The sequence below is a fragment of the Chlorocebus sabaeus genome, chromosome X (genome assembly GCF_047675955.1).
Source record: "Chlorocebus sabaeus isolate Y175 chromosome X, mChlSab1.0.hap1, whole genome shotgun sequence".
Taxonomy (NCBI): domain Eukaryota; kingdom Metazoa; phylum Chordata; class Mammalia; order Primates; family Cercopithecidae; genus Chlorocebus; species Chlorocebus sabaeus.
The window spans coordinates 78,670,746-78,694,154 of record NC_132933.1 but is presented as its reverse complement, the minus strand read 5'-3'; the positions used below and the strand labels follow the sequence as shown (position 1 = coordinate 78,694,154).

At 44.5% G+C, this 23,409-nt stretch overlaps 2 pseudogenes; one reads left to right on the top strand and one right to left on the bottom strand.

Annotated features, from left to right (window-relative positions):
- Positions 1-1,413: 1,413 nt before the first annotated feature.
- Positions 1,414-19,730, top strand: LOC103232207 (ATP-dependent RNA helicase DDX3Y-like; annotated as a pseudogene).
- The window catches only part of LOC103232206 (E3 ubiquitin-protein ligase makorin-1-like), a 42,021-nt pseudogene continuing 37,233 nt past the window's right edge, over positions 18,622-23,409 (bottom strand).

Genomic DNA, 23,409 nt, shown 5'->3' with positions numbered 1-23,409 from the left:
GTGAGTGAGGGAGAGCCCCAGGGATCCACAATTCCTCCACTAACCTTAGCAATCCTAGGAGTGGGAGATCCTCTCAACTCCCCAGGCCTCCAGACTGACACAAAGAGACACCTGGAGTCTGGGCAGAGCCATCACTCAAGGTCATGTGAAGCCCCAAGGACCTTGGATCACTGAGCACCCAGGCACCAGCTTGCATAGACCTGCCAACAAGGAAGGATGGGCTCTTTCACATGCCCCTAGGATAGAGATTGCATCCACAGTGATGAGGAGCAGATGGACTGCAGGCCCCACCTCTGCCGCTCCTCACCTGACAGGGCCTCCCAAATGGGGCCTGCAGCGTAGCCATTCCACCATCTCCTGAGCACTCCGGCCAGTCTTGGCCCAGCATTTCTCTGGGGTGGAGCTCCCAGAAGAAACTCAGGCCTTCTTCCATTGCTGCGGTCATGGTACCCTCCCTTGCTGCCCACAGGCTAGGGAGGAAACAAAGAGCCTGATTGCTTTCACTGACACCTCCACCACATAGCACCTGTGCATCTACCTTATGTAGAAAGAGGACAGACTTATTTACACAAGAACCATCTCTCGCCCTGCTCTTCGGCAGGCAGGCTCCCCTTGCCCTTAACCGCTTGGGCCCCACACTGCTGGGGCCCCTAGGGTAGATGCCCAGCCCCTAGACTTGATCACTCTTATCAGCTGTGGCTCTGCATTTTTCTGGGGTGGAGCTCCCTGAAGCAACTGACAGGCCCTCTGCCATGGCCAGCCACCACAGTCCCCACCCTTACTGCCCCCAGGCTGGGGAGGAAACAAAAAGCCTGAGCCCTTATGCAAGCCTCCAGCATACCAGCAGCTACCTTGCAGAGGCAGCCAGAATGCTTTCTGCGTGACCCACCACCACCAGGGCCCCCTCCCAAATGGTGTTTGAAGCCTTCTGGCTTCCAGTGTACCTACTCAATCCCTACATGACTATTTCATCTGTGACCCAGAGCCCTACTAAAATCCTTACCCCCACAAGCCTGTGATCTTCCCTTAGGCTCTCACTGCCTAAGTGCTCTGCCTAACCCTACCTGAGTTCAGCCAGTGACCCGGGGACCAGCCTGCCCCTTACCATCACAACCAGCACCTGAGGAACCCCACCTCCACAACCTAGCTCCATCAGGACTCATACATGATGTTCAGCCAGCAATCTAGGGACTGAGCAGTTAGAGAACTTCCTACCCCATTCAAATTCTGCTGACATCTGACCACTTCCCTCCCAGCCTGAGGTCCAGCTGACACAACCAGCTGATATCGCCATGACCAACACACAGGCCCAAAGGTAGACTCACCCCCCTTTTACACAAAGAAGTAATGATATCACATTGGAGAACAGGGAAGCTATGAAGCTATTTATATTAATTAGGCTGAGTGATGAAGTTCTGCCCCAAAACCACTCCCATAGAGAGTCACAAATCAAGCAGTCCCCGAAGCTCTCAACCACACTGTGGCCCAGAGATAGACTACAGTGTGTGACTCATCTAGGAGTCATGAGCTCTGGAACATTGTTGTGATAAGGCAACAGTTCATATTCTTGTGTATGTAGGACAAGGAGCTTGTGCAGCACCCCACAATCCCCCACAAAAACTTCAGCACATTTCATTAGGAGCTCCTCCTACTCCTAGCCACCTCCACTAGGGCTGGTGCCTGCACTTGACATAGGAGTATTTGAGGGTAAGCCAGAAGTTCCAGCTCTGCCTAGCTGTGTCCTCCTACCCCCACAGAACAGGAAGCACATGTCACAGAGCACTTCGTGCTTCAGCCCACTAGCTGAAACAACAGAGAGCATCTCCCAGTAAACAAAGATTAGTTACATATCCATCTGTTGCACAACCACTAGCTCTGAACCATAAAACCTTTGATAAAAGAAAAACTTCAGCTGAATTATATTTTTAAAAGTTTAATTTAGCAATGAACAATTCGTGAATTGGGCAGTCCCTAGAATCACGCATATTCACAAAGACTCCAGTGCAGCCACATGGTGGAAGATTTTTAGACAAAAAAAGGGAAATGACATACAGAAATTGGAAGTGAGGTACAGAACAGCTGGATTGGTTACAGCTCCACATATGCCTTCTTTGAACATAGTTTGAACACTCAGCAGTGTATGTATGGCCGCTGGGACTGGCTAAAACTTAGCTATTGTTACAAATGCATACTACTAAGTTAGGTTTTCAGTTTTGTCTGCCTATTAAGCTAGGTTACAGTTCATCCACAAGGACTCAAATATAGAAGTATGGAGTCCCTCTCAGGCCATATTTAGTTTGCTTTAACACCATATACCAGCATGTAGGTTGAACTACACAGCCCAATATGAAACCTGCTGACAGAAGTATGTAGCAATATGGACGTAAAGCCAAAAGACCCTCTCCAACATACTTTATAGTCACACCCTCTGTCAAGGAGGAGAAAGGGAAAGAAGAAAAAAAAAACCAATAATATACAGATTTAAAGGTGGGGGGGGAATTTTACCTATAGGAAAATAATTACAAAAATTAGAAATGCCAGTTATCTCCAAAGGAGAAAGAACCCACACAAGAATTCTGGCACCATGAAAAATGTGAATGCTGTGACACCACCAGAAGATCACACTAGTTCTCCAATAATGGCCCCCAACTAAAATGGAAACTCAGAAATGTCAGCTAAAGAATTCAACCCATGGATTCCAAGAAAACTCAAAGATGTTCAAGATGAGATTGAAAATCAACAAAAAGAAACTACTAACACGATCCAGGAAAAGAAGGAAGAGATAAGCACCTTCAAAAGAAATCAATCAGAGCTTCTGCAATTGAAAACCTTACTTAAAGAATATCAAAATACAATTGAAAAATTTATCAATAGACTAGACTAGACCAAGCAGAAGAAAGAATTTCAAAGCTTGAAGACCGGCCCTTTGAGCTAACCCAGTGGTGTGGGGGTGGGGGAAAATAAATAAGTAATTTTTAAAAATGAACAAACTAGGATATTTTGTCTCATACTTACAGTGGACGACCTTGATTTTCCACTTCTCTTCAGGAATGAGTCATATGGTGGTAGAAAATGCCCTCGACCTGGAGGAGCAGTTTGCTCATCTGGACCTGAACTCCTCTGATAAACAGAGTGGAGGAGGAAGTACAGCAAGCCAAGAGTGCTATATACCTCCTCACTCAAGGAACAAGGAAGCATCTAAAGGATTCTATGATAAAGACAGTTCAGGTTGGAGTTGTAGCAAAGATAAGGATGCATATAGCAGTTTTGGGTCTCGAGATTCAAGAGGAAAGCCTGGTTATTTCAGTGATTATGGAAGTGGATCAAGGGGAAGATTTGATGATCCTGGATGGAGTGACTATGATGGTATTGGCAGTCATGGTGACAGAACTGGCTTTGGCAAATTTGAACGGAGTGGACACAGTCATTGGTGTGACAAGTCAGATAAAGATTATTGGTCAAAACCACTTCCACCAAGTGAATGCTTGGAGTAGGTACTCTTTTCTGGAGGAAACACTGGGATTAACTTTGAGAAATGTGATGACATACCAATAGAGGCAACCAGCAGTAACTGTCTTCCACATATTGAAAATGTCAGCAATGTTGACGTGGGAGAAATTATCATGGGGAACATTGAGCTTGTTACCTGCGTCTGTATAAGAGACCACTTGAGCAGGCTTAGTGTGAGCAACAAGGCTGTTTATTCACTTGGGTGCAAATGGGCTAAATCTGAGAAAGGAATCAGCAAAGGGTGGTGGGATTATCATTGGTTCTTACAGGTTTGGGATAGGTGGTTGAGTCAGGAGCAATTTTTTGCGGGCAGCAGATAGATATTACAAAGTACATTCACAAGGGCGGGGGGCGGGGGGGAATGTTACAAAGTACATTCACAAGGGTGGGGCTGGTGTATTGCCACAAGGGCAGGGGAGAAATGTTACAAAGTACATTCACAAGGACGGGGAATATCACAAAGTACATTATCACAAGGGCGGGGGAATGTCACAATGGCTTGACCATGGTGCGGCCAGCTCAGAGGACCTTATATTCCTGTCTTTTTATGTTAATAATGAAGAAATAAAATAAGAAAGTAATGAAAACTTTGGGTGAAAATTTTGGGGACAGTATGGATGGGTGATGGGCAACATTTCTCAGAGCTGCTTCAAGTGGGATTGGGGCAGTGTGGGAACCCAAAGTGGGAGAGATTAGACTGAAGTAAGATTTTGAGGGAAGGGGTGATATTGTGGGGTTGTTAAAAGCAGCATTTGTCATACAGAGTGATTAGTGATAGCCTGGATGCAGTTTTGTAGGAATTGAGAGATTAATCGGAAGACATAAGGCCCAATAAGAGAAGGAGGAAGATAGGTATTACAGGACTAACGATTGGAAGAAGCCAGGATACTCAGTTAGAGAGTGACCAGGTGGGTCCAGCATAATTAGTTGCCTGATTAGTGAGTTTTTGAGCTCTTTGAGTTTTTTGATGTTACCATATACCAGGCCAGATTGATTTAAGTGAAAACAACACTCTTCATTAAGAAATATACCAAGTCCTTCTTTTCCAGCAGTGAGTAAATTGAGGCCTTGGCGGTTCTAGAGGACAACTGCAGCTAAAGAGTCAACCTGGGCTTGGAGGACAGATAAAGTTTGTGATATATCTGTAACGCTAGCAGAGAAGTCATTAAAGAGGCTGTGGAATGTTATGACAGAGGTTGAGATGCCTGCTATTCCAGTTCCAAGTGCAATAGTGGAGGCAGAAAGTCCTAGACCCATAAGTAAAGGGATTAGTGGGAAGACTGTTTTTTGTCATGTTGATGTCATGAGGGGGACAGGCAGTTGTTCGTTCCCATCTACAAACTGGATTTTGGGGGTAAGGAAGACTAGGGAACATGTGCCCATCTAGCTGGCAGGTAGGCACATGTAGGTGGAAGAGCCACATAAAAAGAAGAGACCAGCTCGGTCGGGGAGACCCTACCCAAGTGGCGCTAGAGGAATTAAAGACACACACAGAAATATAGAGGTGTGAAGTGGGGAATCAGGGGTCTCACAGCCTTCAGAGCTGAGAGCCCTGAACAGAGATTTACCCACATATTTATTAACAGCAAACCAGTCATTAGCATTGTTTCTATAGATATTAAATTAACTAAAAGTATCCCTTATGGGAAATGAAGTGATGGGCCAAATTAATTGCAGGGGGAACACGCCCTTAAGACACAGATCGCTCAGGCTTTTGTTTGTGGCTTAAGAATGTCTTTAAGTGGTTTTCCGCCCTGGGCGGGCCAGGTGTTCCTTGCCCTCATTCCCATAAACCCACAACCTTCCAGCTTGGGCGTTATGGCCATTATGGACATGTTACATTGCTGCAGACGTTTTGTTTATGGCCAGTTTTTGGGGGGCTTGCTCCCAACATGTCTCCCTTCTTTGATTTGCAAAAAGATAAAAGGGCAGCTTTGTCACGGTGAGCTACTTCTTGCAGGAGTCGGGATCCGCATCTGCAGACTATACAAAGACAAACAACATAGATTAAAAGCACAATCATCATTGAAATCACAGAGCTTCCAAGTGTTTTTATCCATTTAAATGGCTTACTAGCTGCTAATTTGTCTGCAGCTCCTTTAAACACTCCAGTTTCTGGCATTAAGGTCAGGTGTGCCTGGGATGCTTTAAATATTTGTTCTTTTAATTTTGCTATATCCAAAAACAAGTTTGTAGAGTGTCCTTCTAGATTTTTTTTTATTCTTTCCCAAATTTTGATCTTATTAAGAGCATTAAATAGTTTCCATAAATCCTTATGTTTAGCTCCGACAGCGGGCCATATCATTTGAGGTTGAGGTGCCACTATACCGCCTTGGTTCCAGATAATAGGAACTTTTGCCGTACTTATCATTTTTACCATCTGATTTGTTCAGATCATCTGAACATAGTATGGCCATGGCACGCAGACCAAGAGGTGCAATTCAAGCTAAACATCCCCTTAGGGAACCGATCAATAATGATTCCATAGGAATCATTGTGCAGCACCTCTGCCTGTTCTGCAGAGCAATCTTCCTAAACAAGTACATTCATTTTTCCTAACTGGGTCCAATCCTGTTTACAAATGGGTTTTTGAGGGTGGTATGCCTCAATTATAGGATCAGATTTATTATGGTAAATACTGAGATCAGAAAGCATGTGTAACTGTGTCATAGTGATTGCATCCAGGCATTATTACCAGCCCTTATTGAAGGAATACTCACGGCAGTGGTGATAACTGCTATCATAGCTACCATTAAATTATTCATTGTGACTGGTTGTCCCACTTTCCTCAGGTTTTCTTTTGCCATCTGTGACAGCTTCTTGATCTGCCCCCAAGTGGTGGCTGTGTTCGACGGGTGAGGGCCGTGACAGTAGGGGTCCTCCTCAGCGTCAGTCTCAACATGTCTGCAACTGGGGGGTCCTCGGGATCCTCCCAGAGTCTCTTCCTCAGCATCCGGCTCATAATAAGGTTTCAGGTGTCTTGATAGTACCCAAATCGGCTGTTGGTTTTGGCCTGGAGAAATACAAGCATAACCTCTACCCCAAGTTATTATTTTACCTATTTCCCAACATTTTGTCATTGGATCTTTTCACCAAATAATGCTAGATTAAATTGTATATGGGCTGTCCTGTAATCCCTATTTCTCCTCCTTTTTTGCTTTTGTCAGCAGTTGTTCATCTATATGAAATTGTAACTGAGCATTTTCAATTAACTGTGTGGAATGAATCACGTATGAAGAATCAGAAATCACATTAATAGGCATATCAGAAGCAGTCAATACCTCAATTACAACTACAAGCACCGCTTTTTGAGTTGAAGTATAGGAAGTCTGGAAAACTTTACTTTTTGAACCAGAATAAGAAGCTTTACCATTACTAGACCCATCTGTAAAAACATTCGCAGCACCTTCAATTGGTTTAAATTTAGTTATTTTAGGGAGAATCCAATTAGTTAATTTCAAAAACTGAACCAGCTTCATTTTAGGAAAATGATTATTGAGAATACCCACAAAGTCAACTAAATGGGTTTGCCAAGTAAGACTATTTATAAAAGCTTGCTGTATTTGTGCCTTCGTGAGAGGGACAATAATTTTTCCAGGATCATATCCATGTAATTTAACAATCCAGTTCTCCCAATCCCTATCATAGTAGCGATTTGATCTAAATAAGGAGTTAGAGTCCGTGAATTAGTATGTGGAAGAAAAAGCCACTCTACTAAGTCCTGTTCTTGGACAATAACACCAGTAGGTGAATGCTGAGTTGAAAAGATTAGCAAATCTAGAGTCTTCTCTGAATCTATTCTATTTATCTGAGCTTTATGGACTTGTTTATCAATCAGTTGTAACTCTGCCTCCACCTCCTTTGTTAATTGCCAAGGGCTAGTGAGACTAGGATTTCCTCTAAGGATAGAAAACAGATTATTCATGGCATAGGTAGAGAGCAGGTCATATCCAATTAATATCCCCTAGTAATTTTTGAAAATCATTTAATGTTTTTAATTTATCCCTATGTATGGTTACTTTCTGTGGCACAATGATAGTGTCATTTACTAAGGTCCCCAAGTAGGAGTAAGGAGTAGCAGTCTGAATTTTGTCAGGAGCTGTAATTAAACCAGCATGAGAAATTGAATTTTGCAAGTGATCATAACATTGGAGTGGTATTTCTCGAGTGGGGGCAGCACAAAGTATAACATCCATATAGTGAATAATGTAACACTGTGAAAAGTTTTGACGAGTAGGTTCAATGGCTTGTCCCACATACCTCTGGCAAATAGTCGGACTGTTTAACATGCACTGTGGCAACACTTTCCAATGATAATGGTTAGCAGGCTGCAGGTTGTTTACTGCATGAATTGTAAATGCAAACCATTCACAGTCTTGCTCAGCTAAGGGGATAGTAAAGAAACAGTCTTTTAAATCTATGACTATTGAAGGCCAATTTTTTGGAATTATAGCAGGCGAAGGCAATCCTGCCTGTAATGCTCCCACAGGTCGTATAACTGAATTGATGGCTCTTAAGTCAGTTAACATTCTCCATTTACCTGATTTTTTTCTTAATTACAAAAACTGGAGAATTCCAAGGAGAAAATGTTGGAGCTATGTGCCCATTTTCTAATCGTTCAGCAACTAATTTCTCTAAAGCCTCCAGTTTTTCTTTACTTAGTGGCCATTGTTCTATCCAAATTGGCTTATCTGTTAACCATTTTAAAGGTATAGGTTCTGGAGGCTTAACAATGGCCGCCATCAAAATTTTTTTCCTAATCTTTGGTGGGAACTCTGTTTTTCCACTTGAAGCGGTTTTTTTAAACCTTGCAAATTTTTTTCTGGTCTCATACCAGGGACATAACCCATTTCATGCATTGTATGTTGACTTTGAGGGCTATATAATTGTTCTGGAATTAGAACTTGTGCTCCCCATTGTTGTAATAAATCTCTTGCCCATAAATGTATAGGTACAGAAGTTATAATTGGTTGAATGGTCCCAGGTTGTCCATCAGGCCCCTCACAATGCAAAATATAACTACTTTGATATACTTCAGCAGCTTTACCAACTCCAACTATGTTAAATTGAGTGGGTTGAATTGGCCATGTGGACAGCCAGTGCTGTAGAGAAATGATTGAAATTTCCGCTCCCGTATCTACCAAACCTTTAAATTTCTTTCCTTGAATAGTTATTTCACAGGTAGGAAGTTTATCAGTAATTTGATTTACCCAATAATCTGCTTTGCCTTGTTTATTTGTGCTTCCAAATCCTCCCGTTTGTTTAGTTTCACTTTTCCCCATTCCCAAATATGGCACAATCAGGAGCTGTGCTATGGGCTCTCCTGGCTCTGCTTTCCAGGAACAGAAGTAGATACAACAATTTGAATTTCCCCATTGTAATCTGAATCAATGACTCCTGTATGTATTTGTATGCCTTTTAAACTTACACTAGACCTTCCTAAAAGTAATCCTATTGTCCCTGCTGGCAAGGGTCCACAGACTCCTGTTGGGACCTTTTGCGAGGGTTCCCCAGGGAGAAGGCTCACAGCTTTCGTGCAGCATAAATCTACTGCGGCTCTACTGGCTGTGGCAGGGGACAGACATTGTACAGGGGTGAGGGAATGGCCTGAGCTGGAAATGTCCGAGTTTAGAATGGGGCCCGGGACAGGCCCCTCTCATGGCATTTCCCAAAATCGGGTTCCCTTCTTTATCAAACTTAGAGTGACACTGACTAGCCCAGTGTTTTCCTTTTTTACATTTTGGATATATTTCAGGCTCAACAGTTTTCCTTTTTCCCCTATCTGAAAACCTGAGTTGCTGATTTTTTCTACATAATTTTTTAGTATGACCATGCTTCCCACAGTTAAAACAAGCTCCAGGAAATGCAGTATTTCATTTATCCACTCTCAGTCCTGCCATTGCCTGTGCCAACAACTTAGTTTTATGCAGATTACCTCCAATACCATTATAGGACTTGATATAATCAACTAAATGTGCTTTCCCTCTGATAGGTCGCAGAGCAGCCTGGCAATCGGGATTAGCATTGTCGAAAGCTAATAATTGCAACACTATACCCTGAGCAGCCGAATCTGCAATCATCTTTTTAAGAGACTCCTGAAACTGAGCTATAAAATCAACATATGGTTCTCTGGGTCCCTGTTTTATAGCACTAAAGGAAGGGTATTGTTCTCCACCTGAAGTGATTTTTTCCCAAGCTCTAATGCACACTCCTCTAAACTGTTCTATGGCATCATCCTGCATGACCAGTTGTGCATCTAAACCAGCCCAGCCGCCAACCCCCAAACGTTGGACTGCAGTTATATTAATTTGAGTTTGGGCCTGGGCATTGCGAGCAGCCTGAAGGGAAGCTTCATCTGCCCACCAAGTTTTAAATTATAAGAACGGAGCAGGAATTAGACAAGCTCAAGTAAGAGCGTCCCAGTCAGTAGGTGTCGGTATCATTCGACTAGAAACAGTAACATTCTTTAACAGCCCCACTACAAAAGGAAAACCTGGTCCATACTGACTTATTGCTTGTTTTAATTCTTTGAGTAATTTAAATGGAAAAGGCTCAAATGTAGCTATAATATTCCCCTCTTGATCTGGGGTGTGTATTCTAACAGGGAACTGCCAAGTCTCTAAATCACCCTCTTGTCTAGATTGCTGAATTCCTGCCTGAATCAAACTAAGAGCAGTCGCTCGAGGCGCTGCTCGAACAGTAACTGGGGTAATTAGTTTTCGCCCAGTGTACTCCGGAAAAGAAAGATCTGAGGGGTCATTTTCTTCAAAATAATAATGAGGGGGTGCAGAAGGGTAGGGATGAACCTCTCCTTCATTTGCCGCTTTAGCTTCAGCTGGCAAATAAACATGCTCTGTAACCTCTTCTGTTACTTCGCTATACTCTTGTTCCTTCTCCTTATCAGTGTGAAAAAGTTCCAAGGTGAAACGAACCAGACCCAAACTTGCTCCATTGTTACCCTGAAGCTTCTGAGCTCCTCTTCTTACTCACCAGGGGATTGCTTTAAGAGTACTCGGGTGTCCTCCAGCTAGTTTTCCATTCCAACCATCGCTCCGGCAACCCTTCGACCTGGATTCCAGCCCCCATGAATGGACGCCTGTTGCTGAGACCAGCTCGGTTGGGGAGACCCTAACCCAGCGGTGCTAGAGGAATTAAAGACACACACACACAGAAATATAGAGATGTGAAGTGGGGAATCAGGGGTCTCACAGCCTTCAGAGCTGAGAGCCCTGAACAGAGATTTACCCACATATTTATTAACAGCAAACCAGTCATTAGCATTGTTTCTATAGATATTAAATTAACTAAAAGTATCCCTTAAGGGAAACGAAGGGATGGGCTGAATTAATGGCAGCAGGAACACGCCCTTAAGACACAGATCGCTCAGGTTTTTGTTTGTGGCTTAAGAATGCCTTTAAGCGGTTTTCCGCCCTGGGCGGGTCAGGTGTTCCTTGTCCTCATTCCGGTAAACCCACAACCTTCCAGCTTGGGCGTTATGGCCATTATGGGCATGTTACATTGCTGCAGAGATTTTGTTTATGGCCAGTTTTTGCGGGGCTTGCTCCCAACAACCTTGTGTTAGGCAGAACTGGAAATGTAAAGTGAAAAGGTGACATGGTGTACTGAGAGGAGTCCTGCACCCCAAATCCTAGAGATCCAGCAAGGACAGCAGCTGTTAGAGGTTGTAATGGGGATTGATGGTGCAATTGTGTAGAGTGAGAGGTTTGGTTTTCATGGCATATGAGAAAGCGCATAGTGTCTATGAGTAACTTTTCACTGCTATTGATGGGGCTGGGTACAAGCAAGCAAGAGGAGGGGTCAGGAGGAGAGTCAGATGAGCAGGGAGAGGGTAGCCAAGGATGGAGTGAGATGCAGGGTAGGTGTCTTCCTAAACAACAGTGACTGCCAATGTTTTTTTAGTTTGTCAATAATGATAGAGGGCTTATCAGTAATGCGAAGTTGGAATGCTCCCATCTGTTTGGTAATGTGTGTGGCTGGGTTCTGGAGATAAGGACTAAAGGAACATTTGGAGGGCAGAAGGTTGCCTAAAGGGATTCCAGTAGGCTGTTGTCAGGAGATGCATAAAGGAGCAGCAACAGGGATAGTTGTCTGTGTGGTTAGGGGTCCAAATATTGGCGGGGGGAGGGGGGTGGAATTGACATAAGGAGAAAGGTGCCACAAGTAGATGCGGAGAAGTGTGGCAACCTGTTGGTGCGAAATGTCTAGGGAGTTCTCACCAAATCTGTCTAGAAAGTAAAGAAGTTCCTCAGGCGGGTAAAGATGAGGACTATTAAAGGAGGTTCGGAGGTGCAGGGCGACAGGAGAGGTAGCCCAGTCGGCCTGTAGAGCGGGGATGGCTGTGTAAGAGCAGGAAGAAAGGGAAACACATAGCCAACAATTCTTTGCTAGAGAAGGATTAGAGGCAGTGAGGAGAGAGTGGGTGAGATTGATAGTATGCTGGGGGTACCTAGGAAGAGGTAAGAGTGACTGGAGAATGGGGGCAAGGATTAGTGTATAGAAAAGTAAAAAAAAAAAAAAAAAAGGACTTCATCAGGATAGAAGAATTGTGTACCTCGCCACTGAAGATCTTCTATCCACTCCCAGAGCGAGTTAAGGGTGGTGGTTTGAGGTAAAACCAGGAGATATCAGTTATGATGGTTTGGAGGAAAAGTGTAAACCGGCAGTGTAAACAAGGGCAAGGCATTTATGAGTAGTTGAGAATGGTGAATAGGAAGTATGACTAGACTGAAGATAGTAGGGAAGACAAGTTTTTGGGGCACAGTCCAAGTAGTGGGGGTGACTGCATAAAGCCCTGTTACAAAAAGTAGGGTAAGGATGAATAGACCTAATAGAATGAAGGAATGTATTAGGCTCATAAGGGTTATTACTGTTCTTCAGAAATGCGAGTGAGTTTAAGGGAAGTAGGGGAGAGTACCTGCGATTTCCAGGAGGAAGAGGAGAGATCAGGCTGGCTGGCGGGCACAGCTTTATTCTGGAACGGTGAATCCAATAGGGAAGGTCCTGCAGGTGGACAGCAGTTGGGGTACTATAGATGACTAAATAGGGTTCAGCCAATTGAGGTTGTAGAGTTTGAGGGGTCAGATTCTTAACAAGAACTGATTGTCCAGCTAGGGTGTCTTCATATGGCTGGGAATCTAGAGTAGGCAAGAAAAGATTAGCAGCCTGGTGAATTTCCTGTCTAGCCTGCTGGAGGACCAGAAGATAGTCCTCCTTGAGAGCTGGTGTCTGGCATGAGGTTGGGGCCCAGCAAGAAGGCACGTCCATGTAAAATTTCAAATGGACTATACCCTGTAGCTTCTCAAGGATAGGCTCTAATTCTAAGGAGGGCAAATGGTAAAAGTGCTGTCCAGTCTTTTTTAAGTTGGAGGCTGAGCTTGGTGAGGTGTGTTTTTAAAAGACCATTACTTCTTTCTACCTTTCCCAAAGATTAAGGATGGTAGGGGGTATGAAGTTTACACTGGATGCCAAGGGCCTGGGAGACTGCTTGAGTGACCTGACTAATGAAGGCCGGCCGGTCCGTTATCAGACTGTATAGAGGTCAGAAGGCCAAACAGAGGAATTATGTTTGACAGAAGGGAAGAAATGACTGTGGTGGCCTTCTCAGACCCTGTGGGAAAGGCCTCTACCCATCCAGTGAATGTATCTACCCAGATCAAAAGGTATCTTAGTTTTTTGACTCAGGGCATATGGGTAAAGTCAATCTGCCAGTCTTGGGTGGCGGCAAATCCTCTAGCTTGATGTGTAGGAAAGGGAGGGGGCCTGAGATATCCCTGAGGGGTGGTAGAGTAGCAGATGAACCACTGAGAAGTAATTTCCTTGAGGATGGATTTCCATGATGGAAAAGAAATGAGAGGTTCTAAGAGATGGGCCATTGGCTTGTAACCCACATGAAAGAGGTTATGAAAGGATGATAAGATAGAATGAGCCTGTGAGGCAGGAAGGAGGAATTTTCCTTGATCCAAGGACTACTTGCCTTGAGTAGGAAGGGACTGATAGGTAAGAGTTTCAATGGGAGAATAGGTGGGAGTGATAGATGAGAAGGAAGAAAACTGGACAGATATGGGAATACTAGCTGCTTCTTTTGCTGTATTATCAGCATAAGTGTTGCCTCAAGCAATGGGATCTGGTGACCTCTGATGCCCTTTGCAGTGAATGACTTCAGCTTCCTTGGGCAGTACAGCAGTCTTAAGGACGATTTTTATTAAGGTGCGTTGATGATGGAGGACCCTTGTGTAGTAAGAAAACCTCTTTCTGCCCATATAACAGCATGGTGATATAGGATGTGGAAGACATACTTGGAATCAGTGTAGATATTGACACGTAGTCCCTTTGCAAGGGTAAGGGCCCAGTTTAAAGCAATGAGTTCGGCTTGTTGAGAGGTAGTGGAAAGGGGCAGGGCAGTAGCTTCAATGACAGATGTGGAAGACACTACAGCATAGCCTGCCCTTGCTGGTGACTGATGATTGGGCCTTGAAGAACTACCATCATAAACCAAGTGTGGTCTGGATTAGGAACAGGAAAGAGGGAAATATGGGGAAATGGGGAGGATGCCATATGGATTAGAAAGATACAGTCATGAGGTTCAGGTTTGGTGCTAGGTATAAGGTGAGAGGATGGGTTGAAGTTTGTGCCAGGACACAGACTTTGTGGGAGTTTCAATGAATACTTAGTAAAGTTGGAGGAGTTAGGGGGCGGAAAGTATATGCGCCAAGCGTGATTAGGAAAACAGATGTTGAAACTTATGAGAGCTGTAGAGTAAGTGGGGCATGGATTGTGATCTTGAGGGCCTCTAGAAGTATTGAAGCGGCAGCTGCTGCCGCACATCGACATGAAGGCCAGGCTAGAACTGTGAGGTTAAGTTGTTTGGATACGAAGGCTACAGGTCGTGGGCCTGGTTCCTGTGTAAAAACTCTTGACCGCACAGCCTTGTATTTCAGCTGTATGTAAGAAGAAGGATTGGGACGAGTTAGGGAGTGCTAATGTGGGGACTGTTTCTAGGGCTGTCTTTAAGGAACAAAAAGAAGAGTGGGGAAAGGACTTAGGGTCTATGGGGTCAGTCAGGTTTCCCTTTGTGAATTTATATAGTGGTTTAGTTGGATTGCAAAACCTGGTATCCAAAGGCGAAAGTATCCAACCACGCCTAGGAAGGAAAGGAGTTGCTGCTTTGTAGAAGTGGTTGGGGTTTTGGAGATTAGCCATACACAGTTAGCAGGGAGAGCATGTGTGTTTTGATGAAGGACTCTGCCAAGATAGGTAATGGATGGGGAAGAAATTTGGGCTTTAGAGGGGGATATATGATACCGCTTTGAGAATATATGTTGAAGGAGCAGGAGGGTATCCTGTTGGGAAGATTCATAAGAGGGGATGCAGAGGAGAAGGTTGTCCATATATTGAATAAGGTGAGAAACAGATGGACGGAAAGAAAGTAGATCATGAGAAAGAGTTTGACTAAAGTAATGGGGGCTGTCTCTGAAGCCTTGTGTCAGTACAGTCCAGGTGAGTTGCTGAGACTGGTGGGTGTCAGGGTCAGTCCATGTGAAAGCAAAAAGAGGTTGGGATGAGGGGTGCAAAAGAATAGTGAGGAAAGTATGGATGTAATAATGAGTTGTGAAGGGAGGTATTGAGGATAGGAGAGTATATGGGTTTGGCACCACAGGATGGATAGGTAAGACAATTTGGTTAATAAGGCAAAGATCCTGAACCAAGCTGTAAGATTTGTCCGCTTTCTGGACTAGTAGGATAAGGGAGTTGTAAGGAGAATTTGTAGGCTTTAAAAAGCCATGCTGTAACAGGTGAGTGATAACAGGCTTTAGTCCTCTTAAAGCCTGTTGTGGGATGGGATACTGGTGTTGAGTGGGGTAAGAGTGATTAGGTTTTAATGGGATGGTAAGGGGTGCCTGATCAGTCACCAAGGAGGGAGTAGAGGTATCCCATACTTGTGGATTAAGGTAGGGAGACATGAGAGGAGAATTCAAAGGAGGCCTTGAATCAGGTAAAAGGACAGCAGTGAGGTGTGGTTGTAGTCCAGGAATAGTCAGGGAAGCAGATAATTTAATTAAAATGTCTTGGCCTAGTAAGGGAACTGGGCAGGTGGGGATAACTAAAAAAGAGTGCATAAAAGAATGTTGTCCAAGTTGGCACCAGAGTTGGGGAGTTTTAAGGGGTCTAGAAGCCTGGCCGTCAATACCCACAACAGTTACGGGGGCAAGGGAAACAGGCCCTTGAAAAGAAGGTAATGTGGAGGGGGTAGCCCCTGTATCGATTAAACAGGATATGGACTTACCCTCCACTGTAAGAGTTACCCAAAGCTCGGCGTCCGTGATGGTCCAAGGGCTTCCAAGGCAATCAGGCAGCATCAATCTTCAGCCGCTAAGCCAAGGAGATCTGGGAAGGAGTCAGGCAAGGAACGCTGGGTTTGAGCTCCAAGAGCTTTAAGAGTGGCAGCGATGTGAGTCAGACAGTCTGACTTCCAGTGGGGGCCCACACAGGGGTTTCAGCGTGTTAGGAGCCCCTGGGAGCTGCAGCTTAGATGTTCTGAAGGTTTTGTATGCTGGAGAAGTGGTTGTGGGTTGTCTTACAGTGGAGGCAAGCAGCTATAACTCAGAGATACGTTGCCACTTTGCAGCTGCTTTTCTGTTATTGAACACCTTGAAGGTGAGGTTGATTAAATCCTATTGTGGGATTTGAGGGCCAGAATCCAACTTTTGGAGTTTTTTTCTAATGTCAGGATTGCATTGGGTCATAAAATGCATATTAAGGATAAGGCGGCCTTCTGGACCCTCTGGGTCTAGGGCTGTAAAGCATCTAAGGGTAGCTGCTAAGCGGGCCATGAACTGGGCTGGGTTTTCATTTTTACCTTGGGTAGTTTCCTTTAGCTTGTCATAATTAACAGCTTTGTATGCTGCCTTTTTGTGCCCCTAGACTAGGCAGGAGACCATGTAATCTCACCTAGCTATACCTGGGGAGTCTGTGTGGTATTGCCAACAGGGATCCTCTCGGGGAACTGTCCTGGTGTGCTCTTGGAGGCCTGGCTCATGAAGCTGGCAGGTGTCTGCATAGGACTGGGCTAGAGAATAAACTCTTTCTCATTTATCTGGGTAGAGGGTAGAGGTCAGGATGACATTTATCTCACTGCAGGTTAAATTGAAGGACTGAGTTAGATATTGAAATTCCTGTATATATTTATTGGGGTCTGATGAGAAAGAGCCTAAATGCTGTCTGATTTGGGAAAGGTCTGATAGAGAAAAAGGCACATGTACCCTGACTATGCCTTCAGCTCCAGCCACCTCTCTAAGAGGAAATTGTTGGGCAGGTGGGGGAGACCTAGTCATGGAATGAAACTGTAAGCCTGACCGGGTGTGAGGAGGGAAGGTAATAGAAAGGTTATAGGGTGGGGGAGTGGAGGCTATGGAAGAATTGGGACCTGATTCAGCCTGGCGAGGAGTGGCCAGGGGAGGAGAAAAGAGGTAAGAGGGGTCAGTGGAAAAGGAGGATTCAGAGGACTCTGAGTTTGGGGTGGAGACCAGAAGAGCGGATGGGAGAGAAAGAAGGAAAATCTGGGACAAGTTGCATTGGGAGCAGAGACTAGGGAGGGAAGGAAGTGTAAAAGAATGCCTGGATGTAAGGCACCTTGGACCATTTGCCCATTTTTTGACAAAAATTATCTAGGTCTTGTAGGATAGACAAATCGAAAGTGCCATTCTCTGGCCACTTGGAACTATTGTTGAGTTCGTACTGGGGCCAAGCAGTATTACAGAAAAAATAAGATGTTTAGGTTTTAGGTCAGGTGTTAGTCGAACGGGTTTTAGGTTTTTAAGAACACAGGCTAAGGGGGAAGAGGGAGGAATGGATGGCAGAAAGTTACCCATAGTGGAGAAGGTAAGTTTAAAAAGGAAGGTAGAGACATGGAGAAATGGAGGTGGCAGCTACAGACTTCCAGTAGGCATCCCTGACTGAGTCCTGGGCTGTAATATGGGTGAGCAGCCAAAGCAGGCATCCCCACAATTGACCTGCCACCAAGGGAATGTGGGTGAATGATCAAGGCAGGTGTCCCCATGTTGATCAGACACCAAGGGCAGACTGTCTTTCCAAGTCCGTGACCAACATTGGAATTTTTGAATGCACGGATAAAGTGTGTCTCCTTTTTGTCTCTACCAGGAAGGGAGAGGAACTGAAATTGAAAGGAAAGAGATTGAAGGGAGGTGAGAGAGGTTAGGTAGAGAGCGAAAAAAACGCTCACCCGCGTGTGAAGAACTGCTTACCGATTTGAAATTGGTGAGATGGTCCTTGGGCTGGCTGGTCTGATGACCCGAGGTCATAGGTGGATCTCCTCACAGATGGAGCGTGAGGACAGGGGACCAGTCTCTCGAAGGAGTTCCCCTGTCCTGGGTCTTTGGCACCAAATATTATGCGTGTCCGTATAAGAGGCCACCTGATTAGGCTTAGTGTGAGCAACAAGGCTGTTTATTCACTTGGGTGCAAGTGGGCTGAGTTCGAGAAAGGAATCAGCAAAGGGTGGTGGGATTATCATTTATTCTTATAAGTTTGGGATAGGCGGTGGAGTCAGAAGCAATTTTTTGCAGGCAGGGGATGGATGTTACAAATACATTCACAAGGGCAGGGAGGAATGTTACAAAGTACATTCACAAGGGCGGGGAGCATGTATTGTCACAAGGGTGGGGAGGAATGTTAGAAACTACCTTCACAAGGATGGGGAATATCACAAAGTACATTATCACAAGGGCGGGGGAATGTCACAATGGCTTGACCACGGTGCGGCCAGCTCAGAGGACCTTACAGAGCTTACTCACTATACTCATCCTACTCCACTGCAAAAACATGCCATTCCTATTATTAGGGGAAAAAGAGACTTAATGGCTTGTGCCCAAGCAGGGTCTGGGAAAACTGCAGCATTTCTTTTACCTGTACTGAGTCAGATATATAGAGATGGTCCAGGAAAAGCTTTGAAGGCTGTAAAGGAAAATGGAAGGTATGGGTGCCATGAACAATACCCAATCTCCTGGGTTTTAGCCCCAACAAGAGAACTGGCTGTACAGATATGAGGAAGCCAGAAAATTTTCATACCAGTATAGAGTTCATCCTTGTGTAGTTTATGGTGATGCTGATATTGGTCAACAAATTCAGGTCTTGGAACATGGATGCCACTTGTTAGTAGCCACACCAGGACGTCTAGTGGATTTGATGGAAAGAGGAAAGATTGGATTAGACTTCTGCAAATACTTAGTGTTGGATGAAGTTGATAGGATGTTGGATACGGGATCTGGACCTCAGATACATTGTATACTGAACAAGATACTATGCCACCAAAGGGCATTCATCACATCATGATGTTTAGTGCCACTTTTCCTAAGGAAATACGATGCTTGCTCGTGACTTTTTGGATGAATATATATTTTTGGCTGTAGGCAGAGTAGGCTCTACCTCTGAAGTAGTTTGGGTGGAAGTAGTTTGGGTGGAAGAGCCAGATAAACGGTCATTTCTGCTTGATCTCTTAAATGCACCAGGGAAGGATTCACTGACTTTAGAGTTTGTGGAGACAAAAAAGGGAGCAGATTCTCTGGAGAATTTCTTATACCATGAAATATATCCTTGTACTAGTATTCATGGAGACCAATCACAGAGAGATCAAGACGGAGGCCCTTCACCAGTTTTCCTTCGGGAAAAGTCCAATTCTAGTGGCTACAGCTGTGGCAGCATGAAAACTAGACATTTCAAATGTGAAACATGCTTCAATTTTGATTTGCCAAGTGATATTGAAGAATATGTGCCTTGTATTGGCTGTACAGGATGTGTGGGAAACCAGGGCCTTGCCATCTCATCCTTTAATGAAAGAAATACGAATATTACAAAGGATTTGCTGGATATTCTTGTAGAATTTAAACAAGAAGTGCCTGCTTGATTGGAAAACATAGCTTATAAACACCACTACAAGGGTGGTATTCGTGCATGATCTAAAAGATTCAGTGGAGCATTTGGTGCCAGAGACTATTGACAATGTAGTGGTTCCAGCAGTTCTGGCTTTAGTAGTAGTCATACAAGCAGCAGCTGCAGTGGTGTAGGTGGTCATGACATCAGCAGCAGATGTGGTAGAGGTGGCTATGCAGGCTTCTACAACAGTGATGGATGTGTAGGAAATTATAACTCTTGTTATAAGAGTTACTAAGAGCCAGGCGTGGTGGCTCACACCTGTAATCCCAGCACTTTCGGAGGCCGAGGTGGGTGGATCACAGGTCAGGAGTTCGAGACCAGTCTGGCCAAAATAGTGAAATCCCGTCTCTACTAAAAATACAGAAAAAATTAGTCCAGCATGGTGGTGTGTGCCTGTAATCCCAGCTACTTGGGAGTCTGAGGAGGAGAATCGTGTGAACCCAGGAGGCAGGGGTTGCAGTGAGCCGAGATCATGCCACTGCACTCCAGCCTGGGTGACAGAAGAAGACTCCGTCTCGGGGAAAAAAAAAAAAAAAAAAGAGTTATTAAGAAATTATTTGGCCGGGCGCGGTGGCTCACGCCTGTAATCCCAGCACTTTGGGAGGCCGAGGCGGGCGGATCACAAGGTCAGGAGATCGAGACCATGGTGAAACCCCGTCTCTACTAAAAATAGAAAAAACTAGCCGGGCGAGGTGGCGGGCGCCTGTAGTCCCAGCTACTCAGGAGGCTGAGGCAGGAGAATGGCGTGAACCCGGGAGGCGGAGCTTGCAGTGAGCCGAGATTGCGCCACTGCACTCCAGCCTGGGTGACAGAGCGAGACTCCGTCTCAAAAAAAAAAAAAAAAAAAAAAAAAAAGAAATTATTTAAAAATGCAGTGAAGACAATTATAACTTTCAATAACAAATTAAAAATTATATGAGGAGGTCAATTTTTTCGGAGGTGGTAAAGAATTAAAACAGATTATTAAGCTATTAATTCCCAATTTGACACATGGACAACAAAAGTAAGTTTTCATGGAGCTACTCATAAGAATTTTTCTCCTTATGTTTTATATAGCAAGGAATGTTTTTAGTAGCAATATTATTCATTTATAAAATAAATGTGGATTCAATTAATAAACTGTATTCATACTCGGGGAAAAAAAAAAAAAAGAAATCATTTTAGGCAGATAGGAAATGGGGTCCTTGGGAAGTTTTTGTTTCTTTTAGAGCAACTCCAGAAATTCGTGAGATGGTTTCTTATCTAGCAGGAAAGCCCTGGCTCTTAGAGCTGGGCCAGCAAGCTTTGATATGCAAATACCAGCCATCAGAAACTTGGCCCACCCAAACATGGCAATTCCTGCAGTCTTATTCTTGCCCTGGCCTCCACATGTGCCTGGCGACACGGCCACCCCCACATATCCACACATGTGTAAAACATCCTGGTGCCCTGTATTTGCATATTAAAAGGCTAGGGTGGAAGGGCCAGTTGTTTTCTCCTGCTACTTGAATGACATGCTTGGTCAAACCAATCCCCCGAGCCCTATCCAAATCAGACACCACCTCCTCCAGCCTCCTCATATAAGCAGCCAGTTTTCTGTCACACTCGGGGTTTTTCTCTTTGTTCCAATCCCCCTACCTTCTGTCTCTGTACGGGGGAGCTGTTTTCTTCTTCCTTCCTTCTTTCTTGCCTATTATACTCTCCACTCTTTAAAACCACTCCACGTGGGTCTGTGTCATTTTATCTAAATTGACACAAGATTAAGGACCCTGGTGTTCCTCCAGTTATCGGAGCCATATCATTTTGATCCATTGGCCGGGAAACTGAGGTACAGCCTTTGTTGGAGCGGTAAGTATGAGAGCAAGCTTAAAATCTGTTCCATCATTCACAAGGTGCTCTTGGCCTCTATATTAAAATAAAATCAAATAGATCAACCCAAACTACTTTCTGTGTGATATTCTCAGATGTAGAGCCTACTCTGCCTGCAGTCAAAAAGATATACTCATCTAAAAAGTCATGATTAAGCATCTGTATTTCCTTAGGAACAGGCATGCATCAGCCTAGTACATACACTTAGCATTGGCTGCCCTACTACAGACTCAGATGTGAGGCTTGCTGGTGAGAACATGGAGAACCCCCCCATTACCCATGAGTACTGGGAATGTTGGCCATGTTTTGAACTAGTTTCTTTTCACGGGGAGACCTCGCCATTGAGTAAGGCTGGGAAAAGTTCTGAGGTAACTGAGAATTTCTGGCCAGGGGACATCCTGGCATGATTCACAGGCCTCTGGACCAGACCCAGCCTCCAATAGCCTGTTCCGGGTGTTGGCAGAGAACCCTCAACTATTCTGTTGCAAAACTCTTCTTCCTTCTCTATCCGTGGCGTCTTACTCTTTCTCTGATTTAAATGTGCAGGTATTTTTACAGCCTAGGAAAGAAATCCTGTTAGGCAAGATCAGGAAAATGCCTCTAGGAACAGTTTCCCCATTCCTCTGCAGTGAAGTTACTTGCTACCGCGTCTCTGACAAGCACATAGTATTTCTAAGCTAACAACGCCACCTAGTGGAAATAGGAATCCTCTAGATGAGACACATTTTTTTCCTTTTTCTTTTATAGTAACACTGCAGCTGCTTTTTACACGTTAAAAATCAGGCTCTATGCTTCTTCTGGAAATGGGAAGTTTCTGCCTTTAGCAGCTAGGAGTAAGATGCCTAGGGACCGGGCGCGGTGGCTCACACCTGTAATCCCAGCACTTTGGGAGGATGAGGCAGGCAGATCACGAGGTCAGGAGATCGAGACCATCCTGGCTAACATGGTGAAACCCCGTCTCTATTAAAAATACAAAAAACTTAGCTGGGCATGGTGGAGGGCGCCTGTAGTCCCAGCTACTCAGGAGGCTGAGGCAGGAGAATGGTGTGAACCTGGGAGGTGGTGCTTGCCATGAGCCAAGAACATGCCACTGCACTCCAGCCCAGGCGACAGAGCAAGACTCTGTCTCAAAAAAAAAAAAAAAAAAAAAAAAAAAAAAAAAGTCTTCCGCAGCCAGATTTTATTCCCACTATTGTCCCATCAGTAGAAAAATGGCCATTCGGTTCCTACATTCTTTTAAGGCACCTACTATGTCTCTGATTAAAACACTACTTAATTAGTAAGGTAATTTTAAATTCAGAAGTTAACCGGAACCATTTTTTTTTAAGGGTAAGTGCTTTAGCATGGGCTGTAATAGCAGGCAATCTAGCACATTGCCTCCACTAAAGGAGCCTTGCCCAAAAGTGACACAGTCTCCCCGGAGATCCATTTTTTAGAGAGCCAGGCAAATCACACAGGTTCTAGAAAGTCAAAGGGAAATCACACAAGGTGGATAAACTAAGGCTGCATGGGTAAGCGTGGTTAGCCCCATCACTTAGCTCATCCATTTCCATGGCTTAGAGGACCATGCCTACAACCATGGGGGGCATATTTAACATGGTGTCAGGATCCAGAAACCAGGGAGGGGAGACATTTGGAGGATGCTCCCTGTCTTCTCCACTCTGGCTCATACAGAAAGGAGACTAAGAGGATGCTTCTATTTTTGCTTCTTTTCCTAAATGGGTGTTAGAAACAAAATGCTTGTTTCTCAGTGCCTCAAGGAAAAATCAGGATTCAGACAGAAAGTTTTCTCAGCAAGGCAATTTTACTTTCTGCAGAAAGGGTGTTGCTCATCACCAATCTTGTCACAAGAGCACAATGAACAAAGAAAGGCAGGAATATTTATCCCTTATGCATTGGGTCGTTACTGCTGCATCCTATTTCCATTGATTGGAGCTGGACCTCACAGTCTAAGCTAAACCCGATTGGCTAACAACTTAAAACTTTCCTAAATAGGTAAAGGCAATGGAGAACAAAAGGAAAAGAGGAAGTTGCTTGAGAAAGGATTTAGAAAAGTAATAACATTTCCAAATAAGGAAGGGG